Below are 22,348 nucleotides of genomic sequence, written 5' to 3'. Positions count from 1 at the left end.
AAAAGGTTAGATTACCATCAGCTGGGAAACAAGATATGTGCCTGAAGGCTCAAGGGTTAGAAAGGCTCCAGGAACCAGAGTTGGCAGTTGAAGTTCATACCCACTTGCACAGGATTAAATCAATCTCCAAATCTAGTGTGAGAAGGGTTTCTTTCCCCACTACCATCCCCCGAAGGGGTGTGCATCAGCAGGGAAGGATACAGTGGTTTTTATCCTGCTAGGAACCACTGAGACCCCAGTCCAGCAATGCATTTATGCAATCCTGGCATAAGGCTAAGCATCTGCTTACGTGATTTGCTGGAGCCTGAGATGATTGGCAATAATTTCCTAGGACAACAGGGGAAGCAGTGAATGGTAAGCCTCTGTCCTTCCCATATCTTTCTGTGTTTCTGGGCTGAAAATACTAAAAAGAAACTTCTCTCAGTTTTGTTCAGCTTGGCTAACCTCCCTATTGTGCAGATGTGGAAGAATTTCTACCACAATATTTCTCTGCAGCCAGCTGTAACAGCAAGTGGCATTAGGTGTGTTTGGCTCAAGAGCTGAGAGCTTAGAATTGCTCAGGAGTCTACTCTTGTTTGCTGTGGACCAAATCCGGAGCTTCTAATTCAGGGCCTTATGCTCCCTACTGCTTCGGGGAGCCAGATTCTGCCACTTTCTGACTCATACTGAGAAGTACCTTATTCTGCAAGTAATGACATTGGAAACAAGAGGCTCATTGGTGGGGTAAGATAAAACACCAGGTAAGAAGGTTGGCAGAAACCAGTCCTTTCTGAGCAGAGCAAGGCCATTACCTAGCAGATCCTGCCAGTACCTAGGGGGTGCAGAAAAAGGGGGCACGACCTCCTCACTAAGCCACGGAAGCCTCTGGGCAGGGCTCCAGCCCTGGTGCTAGGGAGAGGGTGGAAAGGAATGGATTGGTTCTGTTGGGTTCTGCTGGCTTTTCACCTGCAATTCATGGGCTAGCTAGACCCAATCAAGTTCCTGCACTCACTCTCCTGTAACTTCTCTGTGTTCCACTCTGCGACCTCCCACAACTTAAGAGGTTCTACTGGAGTGTCAGTAATTGGAGAGGGCCCTCGCAACCTTTATATCAAAGGATTGTCAGGAGAGATGAGAGGGAGAGGGTTGTACAGAAAAGTCTCAGCATCATCCCTCAAAAGCTGGGTTTGGTGGTTGTGTACCTTGCCCTCCCTACAGGGAGGGGTGGTTCAAACTCCACCTTGCTCCTGAGAGAATCGGGGGAAACTTCCAGAGAGTGTGAATCCAAGGAGTTTCCACTCCCGTGTGGGTAAATTTGTAACCAAAGAGCAGCACCTGCACACCACAGCCAGCAGGCTGGTGGTCTGGGGACATGACCATATTCTCTACGGAGAAGACCATGGGTTTGTGGAGCAATGCCAAGTGCAGGAGCAACATCCCTATGCATGCTCTGTGGAACATTAAGTGGGTAACTCTGCCCTGCTGCAGCAGAACCCATTGTTGGCAAAGTGGCTCACAAGCCCTCTTCCCCAGGAGGAGACAGGATTTGATCCTTGACATGCAAGACTCACAGAGGGAGGACTACGCTGAAGGAGCTCTAATATGTAATAACAGGGCAGAGCAAGGCTCACCTAGAGCACTCTTAGCGCTGTCAACTTGACTGAGCAATCAAACTGTTGTAATGAGGCTGTTCATGTGTTGTACGCTTCTTAGAAAAGGGAGTGTCAAAATGGATTTTTATCTGAGGAGGAAATAGCTTATAAAAACATTTCTTATGCAAGCAATGGAGATTCCCACCCATAGTTAAGGGGCTTTCCTTTCAGTAGTAATTAGTGTTGTGTTAATAACATAGTAGTTTCAGTGAGAGAGAGTTTCACAGATCATCTAGTATAATGAACACAATAAAAACAGCGTTGTCCATTTTGTTGTTAATAATATTATGTGTAAAGAGAATTCAAGCCTCAGCATTTGGATCTGGGTCCAGGTTTTGAAGTCAAATTTGAGGATGTTTGGGCCTTGTCTTTTGGTTTGCCTAGTTATAAGTGTCTGTTTTTAAGTTTTGATGTGTTTGAATCTAGGAGTTTGGTTTAGGCTTAACTCTATTAATAACTAACCTTGATTATCACTACAAAAGGGTTTTTTGGTTTTTTTCCCCTCTCTTGCTGATAATAGCTCACCTTACCTGATCACTCTCATTACAGTGTGTATCGTAACACCCATTGTTTCATGTTCTCTGTGTATATAAACTCTCCCCACTGTATTTTCCACTGTAGCTCACGAAAGCTTATTCTCAAATAAATTTGTTAGTCTCTAAGGTGCCACAAGTCCTCCTTTTCTTTTTGTGGATACAGACTAACACGGCTGCTACTCTGAAAAATGTAAGGATTGACTCCTGAAGCCCTGATACGTTTACATGGGGCATTAACTCAGACAGAAAACAAACATCAGATAACAGTGAAGTTCAGGAGATATACTAGTGACATGACCGGCATATTAAAGTTTCATATAAGAAATATTTTGAAGGAGGGATTTAAAGGAAGAGAGAAAAAATGCTTAGGGGACAAGAACTGTAAATTAAATATTCCAGAGGCTGATAATTTCTGTGTCTTCCGGTTCTAATTTTTAATGATTCTTCTTCATCTTCCGTCATTCTAAGACATCCTAGGTTCTACATTAATTCTTAACAGTATAACTCTGTATTGTTTGGTTTCAGAGTAACAGCCGTGTTAGTCTGTATTCGCAAAAAGAAAAGGAGTACTTGTGGCACCTTAGAGACTAACCAATTTATTTGAGCATAAGCTTTCGTGAGCTAAATTGGTTAGTCTCTAAGGTGCCACAAGTACTCCTTTTCTTTCTGTATTGTTTGGCTACACTTCATCAATTCTGTACTAACAAAGGGGGTGAGATTTTCAAATATAGCTCCAAAGGCCTCAATCCTGCAAAGACTAAAACAAATATGTAACTTTATGCACTGTGAATTCTCCTACTGAAGTTAAGCATGTGTGCAAGTTTGTGCAGGATCAGGGCCTAAATTTTGCCAGCCACTAAACCAAAGGTCTTCAGCACCTCATTTTGCATTTGGGAATATGTAAACAGGGAACTGTGCACGCAAAACTCTCATTTGCAATTAAAAATAGATCCTGGAGTGTACAAATGGGTACAGTCTCTGAGCACACAGGTACTAATCAGATCAAATTCATAGATGATATATGCATACCCATTCTGCATGCATGCAAATGCACATTTTGCTGCCATAACGCATGCATCAGTGTTTAAAAATGTATACAAGAGCATTGTAACTCTTTGAGGGTTTTTCTTTTCTTTTCTATATTTTAGGCCTGCAGTCAAACAATAGTTCTCTGGCTGGTCCATTCTCATATGTTGCATTTACATATTTATGCAACCATAGTCTTGTTCTCACAGTTATCAAACTGTAGTTCCGATATGTGTTTTGCCTGGCCTTTCCCAGCGAGACAAACCACTGATTTCCTGAGTTAGCACTGAACTCTGGTCACAGCTGTTTTGCAACTCTGAACTCTCGTAAATGTGAAATCATTCAACCCTACTTCACTTCTGCAAAAGCCTGAATGGCTTGAGAAGAAAAATTGAAATTCTACTTAGATTAGATCTAAATCAACTTAATCCATGACAATAGCCTTCTCAAATTTAAATGATTCCATATTTAGTCTAAGTACCTAACACAGGTTATTGTTACATTTCAGTTTTAAATCATGAGCTGGAAATAGCAATTATAGGAGGTGTTTTTGTTTGTTTTTATTTTGTTGCTTTTCCCACCTTCTTGGCCTTTAACAAATATGTCAAAATGACAAGAAGAAGAAGAAGAAAGATAGAACCAATCAAAATGAATCACAACTTAAAAACCCATTAAGATGCATATGTTACTCACTAAACAACCACACAGCCTTGCTGTTGTAACCCTTGTTCTTCTTGCTCCCTCTTGCCCTTTTGTTCCTCTTAATCCATGTGTTGTGTCATGCTTTTCTGTAGATTGCAAGCTCAACGAGGCTGGGCTGGAAACTGTAGTTTGGCAATGTCTCTTTGCACGGTACCACCAAGTTCTCTCCGTAAACCCAGTTCAGTTGGCCATGGAGGGTTCACTTCAGAATAGGAGGATCCTCTCGTGCTATGGATCTTCCTACACCAAATTTACCTTCCTTGTTATGAACATGGTAAGGGGGAAAGGGGCATGGCTGGGATTTCCTTACATCCCTCCAATCCCCTACTTTCATTGCTAGGGATGCTGTTTAAGTGCTCTGGGTCTTTTGGTGACTGGCATAACTCAGATCAGCCTTTATGCCTGGAGACCAGCACAATACACAATCAGCCCATGATCAAGGGAGGGCAAAGATGAGCTTTATGACACCTTTATAACACCCTCCCTGGACCTGTGTCATGTGTAGTTCATCCAGATCCCAGGATCTGGCCCCATATCTTCTGCTAAGTGTTTGGCATATTTTAGGATGCTGTAAATAAATAAGTAAATAAATAAATAAAATTATTATTATAATACCAATACTTTTTTGCCTGCAATGTTGTTGTAGCCATCTCAGTCCCAGGAGATTAGAGACAAGGTGGGTTAGGTAATGTCTTTTACTGGACTGACTTCTGTTGAGAGAGAGACAAGCTTTTAAACTTACACAGAGCTCTTAAATGCACTAAGAGCAAGTTTGCACTATAAAATTAGGTCGACCTAAATTATGTCAACGTACAGCCACCTCTGTAATTAAATAATTTTTGCATATCCACACTGCGCTTCTCTACTGTGTGAGCTAAAAGCCACATGGCTGTAACAGACTCATCAATCTCTAGCTGGGCTAGGTGCCACTAGAGGGCGACAGAGTGCCACACCAAGCAGGCATGGGTTACATATGCACTATGTCTCTCTTGGAGGTGGAGTTATTAAATCGGCAAGGCGGGTGAGTTATTATTGGCAGGAATGACATTTTAGTATGGACACTCACAGAGTTAGGTTGTAAGCTACTTTGCATTGACGTAACTCTGTAGTGTAGACCAAGCATCAGAGTGTCACAGCTAAACACAAGTTGGAACAGATTGTTTAGCATAAGTAGTTAACACATGTTTCAAGGGACAATTTCAGGTGAAGTTATTGCTTTGTGAAAAGTGTCCACCCACAGGTGATATGGTGTTTTTGTTTCTTTTATTGTTTTCCTTTGTGAGTTCATTCAAGAGTGATCCCACTGTCTCTGACCTATCAGTCCTCATTCTAAAGGAAATCTGCACAACACTTTCAAAATATGAGCCTGAGAGCTTAAATTCATAACTTTGCTAGACACTAGAAATCATGGATTGAATAGAGATACTGGATTTATGGCTTTTGACAACAATCTATAACCCACTAACAACCGCCTCCAAGCTGCCTTTCCCTGCCCTTCCTTTCCCCCTTATGACTGGAGGGGTGTTAATGGGCCACTTAACCTTGAATGGTCCCTTGATATTTGCGATAACTACTTATGTACTCTAAATTTCAGTACAAAGGGGCTCTCTGGAGTGTAGAGCCCTTCAAAACTGTTGCTGGGTTGAACAGAGAGCTCATCATGGAGGGACACAAAGCCCATCCTACCTACTGAGCAGAAGTGGAGACCTTGTGGTCACCACAGCTGATTGTGTACCTTGAACTCCATTCCCCTCCTGGCATTATGCTGTGCCATCACTACTCATCTGCACCTCCAGACTGACTCTTATTTTCATCAATTGTTGAGAATTTTTCATACCTGATAGAGCTCAAGAATTTTGTTACAGATACTGTAGCTCACGAAAGCTTATGCTCAAATACATTTGTTAGTCTCTAAGGTGCCACAAGTACTCCTCTTCTTTTTGTGAATACAGACTAACACGGCTACTACTCTGAACACTACAGACCTGATTCAGCAGAGCACTTACGTACCTATGTGCTTATCTTTGAGCATGGGAGTAGGCCCACTCCAGTGGTCTACTGCTTCAGGGCCTATACAGGGTTCAGATAAATCAGATGCTTGTTTCAAAAAAGTTACTTAAGATGTTTTGCATGCGACCTAGTATAGCTTGTACTCTGATTGGGCAGGAAGGATTAAGCCGATTAAGTGTGATCTCCTCTTACCTGAAAACAATGGGGACAGAAGGTTGAAAAACGGTTTCCTGAGGCTGTTGTTTTGATCCAATATAGAGATGAAAAACCATAAAAATATTAACATTGCCACCAGGCCCTAGAAAAAGAGAAACAGGAAAATTAGAAAGACTTTCAGCACAGCTTCATTTTTGAGCATGGCATGGAATCTGTGATATAACTATATTTTCAGTATTGTGCAAAGAATAATATTGCACAAATATCTTTATCTATCATTACATTCTGAATATGTGACCCTTTATATGTATCCATTACCTATCACATAAGGTCAGTGGGCTTTGTCAATCAGTGAACAAACTGAGATCAGGTGACCTTATTTCATACATTCTTTGGCAAACTGAACAAACTGACCCTGAGTATTCAACATGATAATAAGAACTACTGATTTTTCAGTAGGTGGCAATAGTGTTGAGCGTTGGGGCTTTGCTTTAATGCTGGGTGTCTCTCCACTTTGCCCCTTTTCCTCCTCCCTCTAATGCCACCTTTTCTGGGAGGGAATTGAGTCCCTCACATTGGTACGTATTCAGTCCTAACTAAGGCACTGATTTTGCTACAGTCTCACTGGACCATCACAACCATAATAGATTTTGCCGTCTGTTCTTATGATGACTAGAAGATTCATGAACACGGCAACCTCCCATTGAGATTAATGGGATTTCTGTGTAGTTAAACTCCAGAGCTTCAAAGATCTCAACCTACATCTTAATGCCACCTAGCACAAGGAAGCCCTGGGTCCTGACTGGGGTCTCTTGGCATTCCCATAATACAAATCACTTCTAATGGTAATAGCACCTCTCACTGATCTCAAAGTGCTTTACCATCATGAATTGTAATAATAGCTCGGTGGTGGACACACTTTAACATACTAATCAGAAAATGGAGGCAATGAGAGGTTAATTGACTTGCCCAAAGTAACAAAGCAAGTCATGGGTAGAGATGGGAATAGAACCTAGGAGTTCTTCCTCCCCATCTCCTGATCTAGCTACAATGAAATCTGGAGCTATTATGATCTGGACTGAATTTCTGAATGGCGCATAGAATATTAGGGGATACAGTGATTTGTTTGGTGAGGATCCCAGAGAAGTGGAGAAACTATACATAGGAAATCCATGTCATTTTTCATTAGTGTATGAGTTACTATTCACTCGGGGTTGTATCAGTAACATCTCCTCCTGTCTGAATGTCTGTCTGTTGATTTTTTGAGGATGTATATTTGATGTGATAGAATTGTCTTTGGGAGTCATACCCCACACTGGTGTAGTTGTCATCCACTATGCTACCTGAGTGGAGAGGGCACAAGCACGTGAAGAAAGGTGGAGCCTAAACAGGAAGCATGGGCTCCACCTAAACCAAAATGGAACCAGATTGCTGGCACTTCAAATTAAAAAGGTCATAGAGCAGTTTTTTAAACTAAGGGCTGGGGAAAGCCAATGGGTGCGGAAGAGCATGTGGTTCTGACAGAGACACCCCTAAGGGGAGGATCTATTAATGGAGATTCTGTATGTCCTAGTAAAGAGGAGAGGATGGAAAATGATAAAATACAGGTAGGGTCTGATCAGAAACTGTCAAATGAAAAAGAGTCCCATTCAATTGCATCATGTAATGGCAGACAGCTAAAAAGTTACAAGTTTTTAAAGGGCTTATATACCAATGCTAGAAATCTAAATAATAAGATGGGTGAACTAGAGTGCCTCGTATTAAATGAGGATATTGATATAATAGGCATTACAGAAACTTGGTGGAATAAGGATAATCAATGGGACACAGTAATACCAGGGTACAAAATATATCAGAAGGACAGAACAGGTCTTGCTGGTGGGGGAGTGGCACTATGTGTGAAAGAAAGCGTAGAATCAAATGAAGTTAAAACCTTAAATGAATCGAACTGTACCACAGAATTACTATGGATAGTAATTCCATGCTCTAAAAATAAGAATATGGCAATAGGGATATATTACCAACCACCTGACCAGAATGGTGGTAGTAACTGTGAAATGTTCAGGGAGATTAGAGAGGCTATTAAAATAAAAAACTCAGTGATAATGGGGGATTTCAACTATTCTCATATTGACTGGGTACATGTCACCTCAGGACAGGATGCAGAGATAAAGTTTCTTGACACCTTAAATGACTGCTTCTTGGAGCAACTAGTCCTGGAACCTGCAAGAGGAGAGGCAATTCTTTATATAGTCCTAAGTGGAGCACAGGATCTGGTCCAAGAGGTGAATATAGCTGGACCACTTGGTAATAATGACCATAATATAATTAAATTTAACATTCCTGTGGCGGGAAAAAACACCACAGCAACCCAACACTGTAGTATTTAATTTCAGAAAGGGGAACTACACAAAAATGAGGAGGTTAGTTTAAACAGAAATTAAAAGGTACAGTGCCAAAAGTGAAATCTCTGCAAGCTGAATGGAAACCTTTTAAAGAAACCATAATAGAGGCTCAACTTAAATGTATACCCCAAATTAAAAAAACATAATAAGAGAACCCAAAAAGTGCCACGGTGGCTGAACAACAAAGTAAAAGAAGCAGTGAGAGACAAAAAGGCATCCTTTTAAAAGTGGAAGTTAAATCCTAGTGAGGAAAATAGAAAGGAGCATAAAGTCTGGCGAATGAAGTGTAAAAATATCATTAGGAAGGCCAAAAAAGAATTTGAATAACAGCTAGCCAAAGACTCAAAAAGTAATAGCAAAAAAAAAAAAAATTGAAGTACATCAGAAGCAGGAAGCCTGCTAAACAACAAGTGGGGCCACTGGACAATCTAGATGCTAAAGGAGCATTCAAGAATGATAAAGCCATTGCGGAGAAACTAAATGAATTCTTTGCATCAGTCTTCACAGTGGAGAATGTGAGATTCCCAAACCTGAGCCATTCTTTTTAGGTGACAAATCTGAGGAACTGTCCCAGATTGAGGTGTCATTAGAGGAGGTTTTGGAACAAACTGATAAATAATAAGTCATAAGTAATAAGTCACCAGGACCAGATGATATTCACCCAAGAGTTCTGATGGAACTCAAATGTGAAATTGCAGACCTACTAACTATAGTCTGTAACTTATCATTTAAATCAGCTTCTGTACTGAATGACTGGAGGATAGCTAATGTGACGCCAATTTTTTAAAAGGTCTCCAGAGGTGATCCCAGCAATTACAGGCCAGTAAACCTGACTTCAGTACCTGGCAAACTGGTTGAAACTATAGTAAAGAACAATATCATCAGACATATAGATGAACATAATTTGTTGGGAAAGAGTCAATGTGGTTTTTGTAAAGGGAAATCACGATTCACCAATCTACTAGAATTCTTTGAGGGGGTCAACAGGCATGTGGACAAGGGGAATCCACTGGATATAGTGTACTTAGATTTTCAGAAAGCCTTTGACAAGGTCCCTCACCAAAGGCTCTTAAGCAAAGTAAGGTGTCATGGGATAAGAGGGAAGGTCCTCTCATGGATTGGTAACTGGTTAAAAGATAGAAAACAAAAGGTTGGTATACATGGTCGGTTTTCAGAATGGAGAGAGGTAAATAGTGGTATCCCCCAGGGGTCTGTACTGGGACCAGTCCTATTCAACATATTTATAAATGATCTGGAAAAAGGGGTAAACAGTAAGGTGGCAAAATTTGCAGCTGATACAAAACTACTCAAGATAGTTAAGTCCCAGGCAGACTGCAAAGAGCTACAAAAGGATCTCTCAAAACTGGGTGACTGGGCAACAAAATGGCAGATGAAATTAAATGTTGATAAATGCAAAGTAATGCACATGGGAAAACATAATCCCAACTATACATATAAAATGATGGGGCCTAAATTAGCTGTTACCACTCAAGAGAGAGATCTTGGAGCCATTGAGGATAGTTCTCTGAAAACATCCACTCAATGTGCAGTGGCAGTCAAAAAAGTGAACAGAATGTTGGGAATCATTAAGAAAGGGATAGATAATAAGACAGAAAATATCATATTGCCTCTATATAAATCCATGGTACGGCCACATCTTGAATATTGCATGCAGTTGTGGTCAACCCCATCTCAAAAAAGATATATTGGAATTGGAAAGAGTTCAGAAAAGGACAACAAAAATGATTATGAGTATGGAACAGCTTCCGTACGAGGAGAGATTAATAAGACTGGGACTTTTCATTTTGGAAAAGAGCCAATTAAGCCGGGATATGCTAGAGGTCTATAAAACCATGACTGGTATGGAGAAAGTAAATAAGGAAATGCTACTTACTCCTTCTCATAACACAAGAACTAGGAGTCACCAAATGAAATTAATAGGCAGCAAGTTTAAAGCAAACAAAAGGAAGTATTTTTTCACACAACGCAAAGTCAACCTGTGGAACTCTTTGCCAGAGGATGTTGTGAAGGCCAATACTATAACAGGGTTCAAAAAAGAACTAGATAAATTCATGGAGGATAGGGCCATCAATGGCTATTTGCCAGGATGGGCCGGGACGGTGTTCCTAGCCTCTGTTTGCCAGAAGCTGGGAATGAGTGACAGGGGATGGATCACTTGATGATTGCCTGTTCTGTTCATTCCTTCTGGGGCACCTAGCATTGGTCACTGTCGGCAGACAGGATACTGGGCTAGATGGACCTTTGGTCTGACCCAGCATGGCCGTTCTTATGTTCTTAAACCACTGAAAAGCAATTTTTATGTGAGAGAAACACAATGAACCCCTACCTTCATACCCAGCTCAAAACATTCAATATTTATAGCAAAGTACAGTGTGTAAAACAGACCCAGGCACTGTAACCTATCACAAAAGGTAGTGTACAAGTGGCCTTATTTTGGAAAGGAATTCTCCACTTCTGAGCAAGCAACTTCGTTCCCATACACACACAGACACACACTTTTTGTGCATCAGTTGTACATACAAGTTATGCAACTTGTGTGAGCAGGTAATAGCACCGAACAGGAGGCCAATTCTGAAACGCTTCCTCCTGCTGGCTGGTTCATTCTCATGCCAGTAGTCTCAATGTGCATGCACAGAGTTGTGTTTCTCAAAGCACAGTGAGCTATCCTCTATTAGAGAATATAAACTACTTTTAAATGTATGGCAGATGGCAGAATTTGATGGCATAGATAAACCATGCACTGGCATGAAAGGAATTAAGGAACTGCTTTGGGCTGGAGTAGACCTGCCCCTCTGCACCTGTGGATCGTGCCAGGACTGGAGGAAGAATTAAAATGAGGGAACTCCACTCAGCTGGGGCAACCCAGGGAAGGGAGCAGGCTGTTGAACTTCTCCAGCCCCTAAGAAAGGGCTGACAGCCTGCAGAGCCCCTACCCTTGTGGGACGTGGCTGAGATTTGCACTGGAGCCCAGTGAACTCTGAAGTGGACAGTGATGCTCCCAGGGCCCTTAGTAGCAAGAGAGGCCCCTATCCTGGAGGGAGCTGCTTACAGGTTTCTCTTTTCATTTCTTTTGTTTAACCTCATTTGCTGTGTGTGTCCTGTTTTGTTGTTTCACCTGAGACCCCCAAAAGGATACGAAACAGCCAAGAGGCCTTGGCCAGAGGGTTGATTGCTGGCCAGTTAGAAAGACACACCATGCAGCATCCACTGGGGTGGGATTAATTGGACTCACACATGTGTGCTTCCGATGTAGCTCCTAAAGCAGGTGGTCTACCACAGACAGATGTGTGATACAGCATTGTGATTTTCACAGCGAATGCCAAATTCAGCCCTCAAATGCAACCCACTGAGTCAATGGGTGTAATGAGAGCAGAATGTGGCCCTGTACTTGTGCAAATGCCATAGAAAATAGTTAAATTGTGTGAGTGTAAATAAGGTAGAATTTGTTCCAAGGTTTAGAAAACAGACTAGCCTTTGCCAGAAAAAAATAAAGGAGAAGGAGGGGGGTTGGGGAGAATACTGTTACATTGAAAACTAGTCAATTTCAAAAAATGATTTAAAGGTAGCCTCATGTTCTAGACCTGCCTATGAATTTGCGTGGTTTTGCAGTCACATGTTGCTAGTTTTGACTGTTTTCCTCTCCTCTGTGTCTGTGCAAAAGATATACTCTATATCAAGAAAAAAGATGTACTGTTCATGCATGCATGCATATGCCTGAGAGTGCACTAGAGAGAGAGAGCTATATCTACAGTATCTGTGTTTGTCTAGCTAGCGTTCGCTGTGTGTATGTAGCTGGATAAACACACATACAGGAGGTAGCCTGATTTTCATATATTAACATCTCCACTGTGGACAGTTTTCATTCTTTGTGTGGGTGGCTCTCACTCACATCCAGCTCTGCTCTGTTATGTAAACCCAGGCATGCATGATCTAATAACTAGAGACAACTGCAGGGAAGGAGAATTCAGTTAAGAAGAGTCAGTTGGGGACAGAGAACACTGTCTTTTTGTTAACTGATGTAACAGAAAAAAACAGAAAACTTTACTTGGACTGCATTCCAAAAGCTCTCCTGCTTTTTAAACCAGTTATCGCAAACTGCATCAGGGAAACCTGCTGGAGCAATGGCAAATGCTACAGGAAAAAGGCTTGGCTGAAATTTTGATCCCCTTGCAAATCCTCAATCAACGCTCTTTGCATGAGGCAGTAATGTAGGTGTTGCAGGGGAAACGGAATCCTCCCCATGGCATGTAAAAAGGGTGCCAACAACCCGCATGATGGCATGGGAATAAGTTTTAGAATCAGGTTTCTGGTGCAGATAATCAGATTCTGAATGCTTACTTTTTGTGAACATTTTCAACAAATTCTGTGTGTTTTGGTGAGGAAATCAGAGCAGGGCTATGTATCCCCTTTTTATTTCCTCTGATTGATATGATGATTGCATTGACATATACATTCACTGCAGTCTTTGTTTGCCAGTGATCTTTCACGGCACGGCAGCCAAGAGAGTGGGATGAATTTATTTCCAGAATCCGTGCTGAAATAGCATGACAGGTAAGAAAGAGACATGCCACGTGCCACATCTCTGTTGCACTGTTCGTGCAGAGACCTCAGATTCAGGAGCGACCTCAGCATTCTGGCTACGCTGCTCCTGCAGAAGAAATAAATCATGGAGGCCATGAAAGGCCCTGACTGCTCCGCTCTTGCCAAAGCCAGGCTGAGATCTGCACCTGGAAAGAAAGATGGTGCCTACGGCTGGTAGAAGAGAGGCGGGAACATTTGTTGAGTTCCGCAGAAAAAATGGGGAGGCTTCCCAGATTAAAAGCACGACAGTGTTAGAACTAGATACTGAAAACACTCCTGGGCATACCAGGAAGAGTCCCATTGAATTCCATGGGATTACTTATGGTGGTAATCAGTATGCCTTGATAGTGAGTGTTTGCAGAATCGGGGCCTTACACAGGAATGATCCAAAATATTGGTGGTCTCAGTTGCACTGGTATAGCTCTATCTAGGTCAGTGGACTTACTCCTGATTTACATTGGTGTACATGACAGCAGAATCAGGTCTGCTCTCTCGAATTATTACTTCAAGTTTTCTGTGTCTTTTTGTAGGATATTTCAAGAGGCTGCAGGATAATATTTAGTCCTCTAAAAGGGACACAAGCAGCTAAGAGAGAAGGAAAAACCTGAGCGAATGCCAAAAGAATGGCTGGTGAAATTCCACTGAACTCCATACTAATGAGTTTCATTTTCTGTGATGAAGAGACCTCTGAAGAATGGGTAGCATGTGTGGAATCTGCATTGTATTGTGACAGTAGATCCACTCTCCACAGAGTGCACAGTTAAGTTGCAGTTAAACGCCTCTGGGCTTCACTTCAGTCACTTTTAAAGGAGAGGGAGGGGCAGGTGGGCACTGGAGCAGCTAATACAATGATCGCACAGTATTAATTTGTAGATTCAGGGGTTGACTGTAGAAAAATGAGTGCCGCTTATTCCACAATGACTGGAGCCCTTGGCAAAGCCCTGGCAGGGATGATTTAGTTGGGGATTGGTCCTGCTTTGAGCAGAGGTTTGGACTAGATGACCTCCTGAGGTCCCTTCCAACCCTGATATTTTATGATTCTATGATTCTAATGGATGGTGTTCTCTGATATGTCGAGTAGCCTGAGAATCATCCTCTCTGGGCTCTCCCTGGAGACTCTCTCTTTGCTGGAGTGGAGGAAAGCTTCTTGTTTCATTCCCTTTGCCACTGCGATATAGGTGAATGTTTATCCTGCACCCTGCATTTGTTGTAGCTTTTTCTCGTTATATTTACGATCTGCTACTAATACTGTTGTATTATGGTAGAAATCTCAACCAATCCTGGTGCCGCATTGTGCTAGGTGTTATACAAAAACGTAGCCAGAGACAGCCCCTGCCCTGAAGAGCTAACACTATATATAGACAAGAGAGAAAATGGTGGAGGAAACCAAGGCACAAGGAAGTGAAGTGACTTGCCCAGGGTCCCCCAGGTCAGTAACACAGCTGGGAACAGAACCCTGGTTTCCTGACCCTTAATACTGTGCCCTGGTGACTAGGACCTCACTGCCTCCTCAGCCTGCCTATTTGTGTCAGTTTTAGTATAATGTGGTGTCTGCTTGTCCCTAATTTATGAAGCAGAAGTTCCTACAAACAGCAGAATCCAAACTTCTTATCATATCCCCTAGTAGGTAAAAAGGGAATAATCTCCCTTCATTTCCATCGGTCTTCTAAGGAAAACAAGTCTGTCTAGGACCAGACTAATGACACAGCCTAAAAGAGTCCTTAGGCATCCCATCCACACCTAAACAGGCACAATCCATTTCCATCTATTAATTGCCATGGTCAAGTGGCAAAGGAAACAGCATTCCACTGGCTCAGCCCTCACAGGCTCTGTATGGGCCAAAACACTGGAGCTATTTGACCTCTTGATAATGTATTTTATGAGTGTATAAAATTCAGTTCTCAATGGCAGGCAATCCACATATAGGAGCTGAGCATCTGAGAGTCTCACTGCTCTCACCTCCTGTTAACTTGCAGGAGGCATTGGGCACCTCTCAGGAGGGGGCCCATTAGCATTCCTATGCATTACCATCCTTGTAGGCATCAAGCAGATTGTGAACCCCAGAGTCATTGACCCACTTTTCATTCCTGAAAGTGGGATGGCGTTTGAAGCACCCCTTGATTTGTGCAGCAGCCAATTAAAAAAGTCCAGCCAGACTTCTTAGTGCCCCAGGATTGTTGTCTTGTCCAGCAATAGGGCCCAATCCTGCGAGGGGCTGGGCTTCTCCTGCAAAGTGCTTGGTCCTCTCCAGTCCTGGCAGAGCTTAGCACCTGGTATGATCAGGCCCAAACACAAGACTTGATTGTGTATGCACTAGGATCAAAATGCAGAGACATGATCATTTCACATTACAGCATTGCACTGGTCCCTTTGTTTTTAGCTGCTGACACTGGTAATGGTATTTACACAGCAGATCTTGCAACGCCCAGCATGATCCACTGAGTGGCACTGTCTGTCCAGGAATGCTTAACAGATACTGCAAAATAATCTGTGCCATCACAGGAGTTTCACCTGCACTCTGACGGTATTTCAGAATGCATTAATTCCTCTCCTGGTATTTTTTATTATGTTTTACCTTAGGGAAACACTATAAGAGCATTACATTATCTTAGGCTATTTCCACTGAAAGCTTCTCAAACAGCGCTGGGGAAGTCTTTAGACAGAGAAAGAACACCACTTTCAGAGTGGGCCCTAGAAGTGTAGAAGATTCTGGGTGTAACTTACAATATAGCAGTGTATAAGGTCTGAGGATGATTTTACAGCATTTGAGGATCTGAGTCAAAAAGTGTTGGACGGAGAACAATTTCTTTTAAAATGGGAACTTTGTGACTCCATCTTCCATAATGATCAGATTCGGAGCTGGTTGAAATTTTCCCCACTTCCTCCCTCCCCCCCATAAAAATGACCTCTTTTTTCCAAAAATAAAACTTGTCATGAAATTTATCATCATTATTAAAATTTTTTTTTTTTTGCAAAATTTTCCACAATATTTTTCATTGACTGTTTTTTTATCAAAATCAATTTTGAAATCGTTAGTTAAATGGTCATTCACTGCAAATGTTGTGGGTTTCTATAACTGAACAGAAGGTGTTTGATAAACAACCATTTTTTTGAAAGAGATGTTTGTATAAAATTTACTAAAATTTATCTTATGAAAAATGGGAAATTTCAACCCCAAGAAACCGAAACAATGCCAATTTTTTAAATTCATGTTCCCATCTCTTTGGGCCAATTCTAGTCCAAATGGTCTCCTTGGTAATGCATTAGATGTTACTATTTATATTTGGAGAGTCTCTATCTTTTTCTTCCCCACCTCTCCCTGCTTTCTCCTTTCAGCCCTTAGAGAGTCAGGCAAAACTGACATGTTTAGCTTTGCTAATTTTCTTGTGTGCCAAATGGATATTTTGGAGAAGTCAGCCAAGAGATGACTAAACATTTTTTTGCTGCAAAAACCATTGACATTACAGCTTTACACAAAACATGTGTAAAACAAGAGGGTTTTGTCAATCTCACATATGAAACTGTTGTTTAGCTTTTCATATATTTAGTAGGAGCCTCAGGATGTGGATTCCTTCCCCACCAAATGACTTGATGCGTGACCCTAGTTAAGCAATTAATGGCAATTACTGATGTGAGTGTGGTTGACTGGGATTTAAGTCACAGCCTCACGCTGGCTGTGGAGTGGAGGTGCAGTGCTACAATGCGTGCTCTGGGAGACACTGGGTCTCAGGCAGGTGCAATGCCTTTGGGGAGCGTGCTGTTGGGCCTTCATCTAAAACCAGGTAGGCTGATTTTCCATGCGCTATGTGCTTTGAGAGCAAAGTGGGCCTGGCCTTCTCTCTCCTTTCTACCTCTGCAAATCAGAACAAAGTCATTACTGGTGGCGCAGTTCTTGGAGGGACACCATGGGTGAAATCATGTGCCCTTCTTTACTCTGGAAAAGCTCATTAATTTCAGTGAACTGAACAAAGACTGCTCGATCTGGGTAGATTTCATATTGATGGGATGAAATCTCTTTGGTTATAAGCCATTCATTCATGAGGAAAAAGGCAGAGCAATTCTGATGCAACAGTTTTTTTGGGGGGGACAAAAAGCTGGATGCACCCCTTTGTTCCCCACCCCCCATTCCACAATATCAGGGACCCTGTATTGTCCCTTCAGCCATTCACTGCTCCACATTGAGGGTTTTGTATCAGCCACCCCTGGCATCTCTCATGCCAGGTGCTCTTTGTAATCTCCACTTCAGCCTCCCCCAGGGCATCTGTTTCCGGTCCCCATTATCTTCCCCCCATACCAAGGGCTTTTCCCCAACTGAAAATTGTGGAGGGAAATGTCCTGTCTGTCTTCCTCCCTGTTCCTGAAAATGTGCCTCTGAGCGTAGGAGCCCTTTGTCCATGTTTTCATTATTTCACATTTATGTTGCTGTAATGCCGAGAGGCCCCAAGCAGATCATGGCCCTGCTGTGCTAGGCACTACCCAGAGCATAAGACAGTTCCTCCCCAAGTTGCTGACAAACTAAAATAGACAAGAGACACAAATAGATGTATGAGCGCAGAGGGCAAGAGTCAACACCAAGAATTTTAATATGCTTTTTGGCAGAGGGTTATTGAAAATAACTGACTCTTGGTTTATCTACCTCCAATTCCCACTCAATCTAGTCATCCTTAACTGGCTCTTTTCTTAGAGGCATCATGACAGAGGTCCTTTCCGAAGAAGGATGAGACACAAATTTTTAACAGTGAGGGTGATTAAGCACGGGAACAAACTACGAAGGGAGTTAGTGGATTCCTCATCTCTTGAAGTCTTCAGACCAGGATTGGTTGTCCATTTGAAAGATCAGCTGTGTTCAAACACAAGTTGTTAGACTCACTAGGGAAGTACATGGACGAAATTTGGTCAGCTGTGTTACACAGGTCAAACAAGATGATCAAATGGTCCTTGGCCTTGAAATCTACGAACAATGAGAACCACACTAATGTTGGGGAGGACCCATTTCAAATTAATTTTGCAAATTAGCGTTTAAGCAATTAAACATTATATAAAAGCAAGAATAAATCATGACCAAACACATTTTGTTAATGTACTTTGAAAATTATCATAATTTGCCTTTAATTACTTATGATATGTCATAGTATACTAGAAAAGGCCTTATGCACATCGAGTAGCACTTACTCACAGGAGTAAGTCCATGAATAAGTCCATGATTGTGAATGAGGGTAGAAGAATTCAGGCCCTAAATAGTCTGTATTTTGTAAAAATAGCAAAGGCAGAGTGATGGGCAACTCATTATGGGCCTAATGCAAAGCATATTGAAATCCACTGGCTTCTATTTTGCTGAGAGGTGAGGAGCGAGGGTTAGATTTTTAGCATGGAGTTTGAAGTGAAAGGACTGGTGAGTGCATAGGAGGAAGGCTGTATGGTATATATTCTGTATAACCCTCTCTCAGTTTCATTCTAACTAATGTAAATATTTGTTTGCAGTAAAAACAGGATACATGCTGTGAAACCACAGAATGCAAAATATATTCAAATCCTGGAAGAGCAACAGGGCTCTTTCTCAGCTCATGGTCTCCTATCGTGCTGCTTAGATGTTCCTTGGAGATGTTTCCCAGCATGTACCTTCTTTGTATTCTAACCCTGAAGATCAAACAATTGTTGATCCCAAGATGTCGCTGTTGAATTATCAAAGTAATAATAACTGGGGACCAGGAGCAAATGGAGGTTTGTAAGTAGAGGTGTGTCTGGGAAAGCTACTTTAATGGGAGCTGTCAGAAAACATACACGTGATATCCCATCAGAAGTTCAAAGGGAAACATTTTTACTTCCCAGAAGTTGGTTGAACCCTTAAAAAAAAAGCTCTCTGCAAACTATTCGAGATGGGATTTGGCAGCATTTGGGGATTTGGCATTTTGGCTATAGTTATTCTTCACTTCCACGAGAGGAAGGATGACTCAGTGCTTAGTGTGCTAACCTGGAACTTGGGAGACCTGGATTGAATTCCCTTCTTTGCCATAGACTTCCTGTATAAGTCTTTTAGTCTCTCTGTGCCTCAGTTTCCTATCTCTAAAATGGGAATAATAGCGCGGCCCTACATCACACAGGTGTTGTGAGGCACTCAAATACCACAGTAATGGGGGCAATATAAGTACCTTAGATATCTAGATTTGGGTAAAAATGCCTGTGGACCTGAGAATCCCTGGCCATTTTCACACATTTTAGTGTATTCTCTTTGCTAGGGACAGCCCTGAGTTGCTAGTCTTCCTCCAGTTAAGAATGCTAGCAAAGTCACCCTTTAGAACCAGCCAGTTTCACTCCTAGAGAAAAACAGGACTTTCCCTGTCACTCACTGTCCCCCTTCCTCACCCTTATAAACTACCACTGCCCTATCACTTTTGTAAAAGTAGCATTTTGGCCCAGGACAGTGGAATACTGTAATAATTTTCCTCATGAGCTTGAAGTCCTGGTTGTGCAGTATTCCCATCTACCATCAGGAATCTAAATCCTTAATTTGCAACTGAGTTTCCCATATGGCTGCTGTAGTGCAACCCCCCAGGCCATGGGTTTGGCTTTTGATCAGAAGGGGAGTGTCCTGGTGAAACAATTATCCAGGAAGAGATGGGCTCTACTATCTAAACCAACAGTCTCCTGTAGGAAATTAATTGATGACAATATAGTCCCCGAAATTGTATATTGCTATAGCCATTACATACACAACCACTGTGTGATCTGAGAGTCAGAACAAGGGACTGAGGGGCAGAACTCCTGGTTTCTATTCCTGGCTGTGTCAAGGACTTCCTGTGTGACTCGGTCAGATTTTTTGCCTGTTTGCACCCTGGTTTCTCCACCTCTGCAATGGGGATACCACTAACCTGTCTCCCAGGGTGGAGTTTTTGTTTCACTAATTGTTTGTGATCTTTTCAGGAAGGCTCACAAAAGTGTAAAGCACTGAAAAATGTGAAGGAGACATTTTACTCTCCTCGTGGCTATGGAAGGGATACTATGAGAACGGTGTGGAAAATATTCTGCAGACCTTGTAGGCAAACTAGAAATGCTATGGGTGTGTCTTCCCCATGTTGTTCTCTTTGAGCGTGGAACATAAGAACGGCCATGCTGGGTCAGACCAAAGGTCCATCGAGCCCAGTATCCTGTCTTCTGACAGAGGCCAATGCCAGATGCCCTAGAGTGAATGAACAGAACAGGCAATCCATCAGGTGATCCATCCCCTGTCACTCATTCCCAGCTTCTGGCAAGCAGAGGCTAGGGACAACATCCTGCCCATCCTGGCTAATAACCATTGATGGATCTATCCTCCATGAACTTACCTAGTTCTGTTTTGAACACTGTTATAGTCTTGGCCTTCACAACATCCTCTGGCAATTGCCTGTCTGTGGGTATTCAGCTAGTGGTCCCACTTCTTACCCATCAGGCAGCTTCATGCCAGTTTTGATGCTGAATCTTCCATCCCAGAAGGATGGCCTCCATTTCAGCATCAACTAATTGGCTTATCTGGTCTCGAGGCCTTTCTGTACTCATGTCATAGCCAAAGTTAAAAACCATTCTAAAGCACAATTTATACCAGGCTGTAGCCAAACTGGGTGCTCACATGATTTGACTGGGGAGGCAATGTGTCTGGGTAAAATCCTTTTGTTAGAATAGGGTTCAAAACCGATTCTCCTAGGTCTAATCCTAGTATGAGTTTTTGTGCTATAAAAAGAAACCAAATTAACAAGGCATTATAAAGCATTTTTATACTCAGTCATTACTACAGTGTACACAGATTCCCTGTCTTTGCCCTTGCAACAAGGAATTGCAACATCCAGAACTGATAATATAGTAAAAAGAACAGGAGTACTTGTGGCACCTTAGAGACTAACAAATAGTCTCTAAGGTGCCGCAAGTCCTCCTTTTCTTTTTGCGGATACAGACTAACACGGCTGCTACTCTGAAACCTGATAATATAGTGAAGAAGATAATCTGGGAGTTCTCTATCTATGGACAGACCCATACAAATCCTTATAGCAAACAGTTAGTGTAGTCTGAGCTGCAAATATGATTTCCATCTTGCATTGCTCATTTTCACTTCTAGTCAGCAAAATAATTCACTGTGTCAATAATACACTGAGGCCACTGATGCTAATTTACATTCCTTTGTAAAGAATTTCAGATGAGTACACTTCACTTGCAGCCAATACTATGCTAATGAGAATTTTGCAATTCCAGAACACAGCCCAGCTTGAATGTTCATGGACTCTGTACTACAGTAAATGACCTGTGGCATAGTTTTAATTAAGGAAGCCAGCTCATAATTAAAACAACAACAGCTTACTATCAATTTCTGTAGCAAGTCTCAGCCGCCGGGTAATGTGTGTGTTTGTGTATACAGTCTATCTGTGGGTGGATTACTACATGAAAGGCCCAAAATGGAAAGAGTGTGTCATTTCTAAATGGATATAACATGAAATACTGCCTTGTTGGTTCCCTGAAGCAGCAGCTGCGGCTTATTGTTAGAAAAGAAACAGAAACCAGGGTTACACAAAACACACCTAGGCAGCGATTGGAGTGGAACTGATCCTCCTCCGGGTTCTCTTTTTGCACAGGTGTAAGAAAAGGCCGGGCGTATGTAGTAGGATAACACGTTAGAAACTGACATCTCTCCTGGGAGTTGGCGGAGCCAGGGCTGTCACTTGTAAAAATATCCTCAGTGGACATGCCTTTTTCAGTCACCCTTCTCTACAGTGACAGAAGCTCCCTTGGACTTTGCAGGCTCAATGTTCAGACAGAAAGCATGGGAATCCCTGTGTGAACCGATAATTGCCTACACACCTGGTTCACCCACCATATACACAGAAAGCTGTACTTTCCAGATATGGCCCTGGACCAAAAATCAGATCCAAACAACCCCAAACTCTGGAGAAATTCAGATCTGGATCCAAATTGTACAACTTGAGCCAATCCCTGATCACTACTTTGTGCATTTGTATTTTGTAGGTGCCAATTAATTTTTTTTAAATATTGCCATTGGGGCGAAATTCTGCCCTCACTTACCTGCGTAGTGCCACTTACATAAATGGGGCTGCATGGTGCAAATGAAGCAGGATTTGGTCCTAAGTATGAATTCTGGCTGAGTTACCTTACTCTAGGGCAGGGATGGCTAAACTGTGGCTTGTGAGCTGCATGCAGCTCTTTTCCAGTTAAAAAGTGTGGCTCAAGGAGCCCCCACACCTTCCTGCTATTCTCCATGTACCAGATTTGGCGGGGGGGAGGAGGGGGGTTGGGGGGG

The 22,348-nt window shown here is 42.2% G+C and overlaps 1 protein-coding gene across 1 annotated transcript in view; it reads left to right on the top strand.

Moving 5' to 3' along the window:
* LACC1 (laccase domain containing 1) overlaps positions 1–22,348 on the top strand; it is a 54,867-nt gene that overhangs the window by 24,351 nt on the left and 8,168 nt on the right. The window lies entirely within an intron of this gene.

This window comes from Lepidochelys kempii, chromosome 1 (genome assembly GCF_965140285.1).
Source record: "Lepidochelys kempii isolate rLepKem1 chromosome 1, rLepKem1.hap1, whole genome shotgun sequence".
NCBI classification, from domain to species: Eukaryota; Metazoa; Chordata; order Testudines; family Cheloniidae; genus Lepidochelys; species Lepidochelys kempii.
The sequence above is the reverse complement of the archived record's forward strand: the minus strand, read 5'-3'. Positions and strand labels throughout refer to the sequence as shown.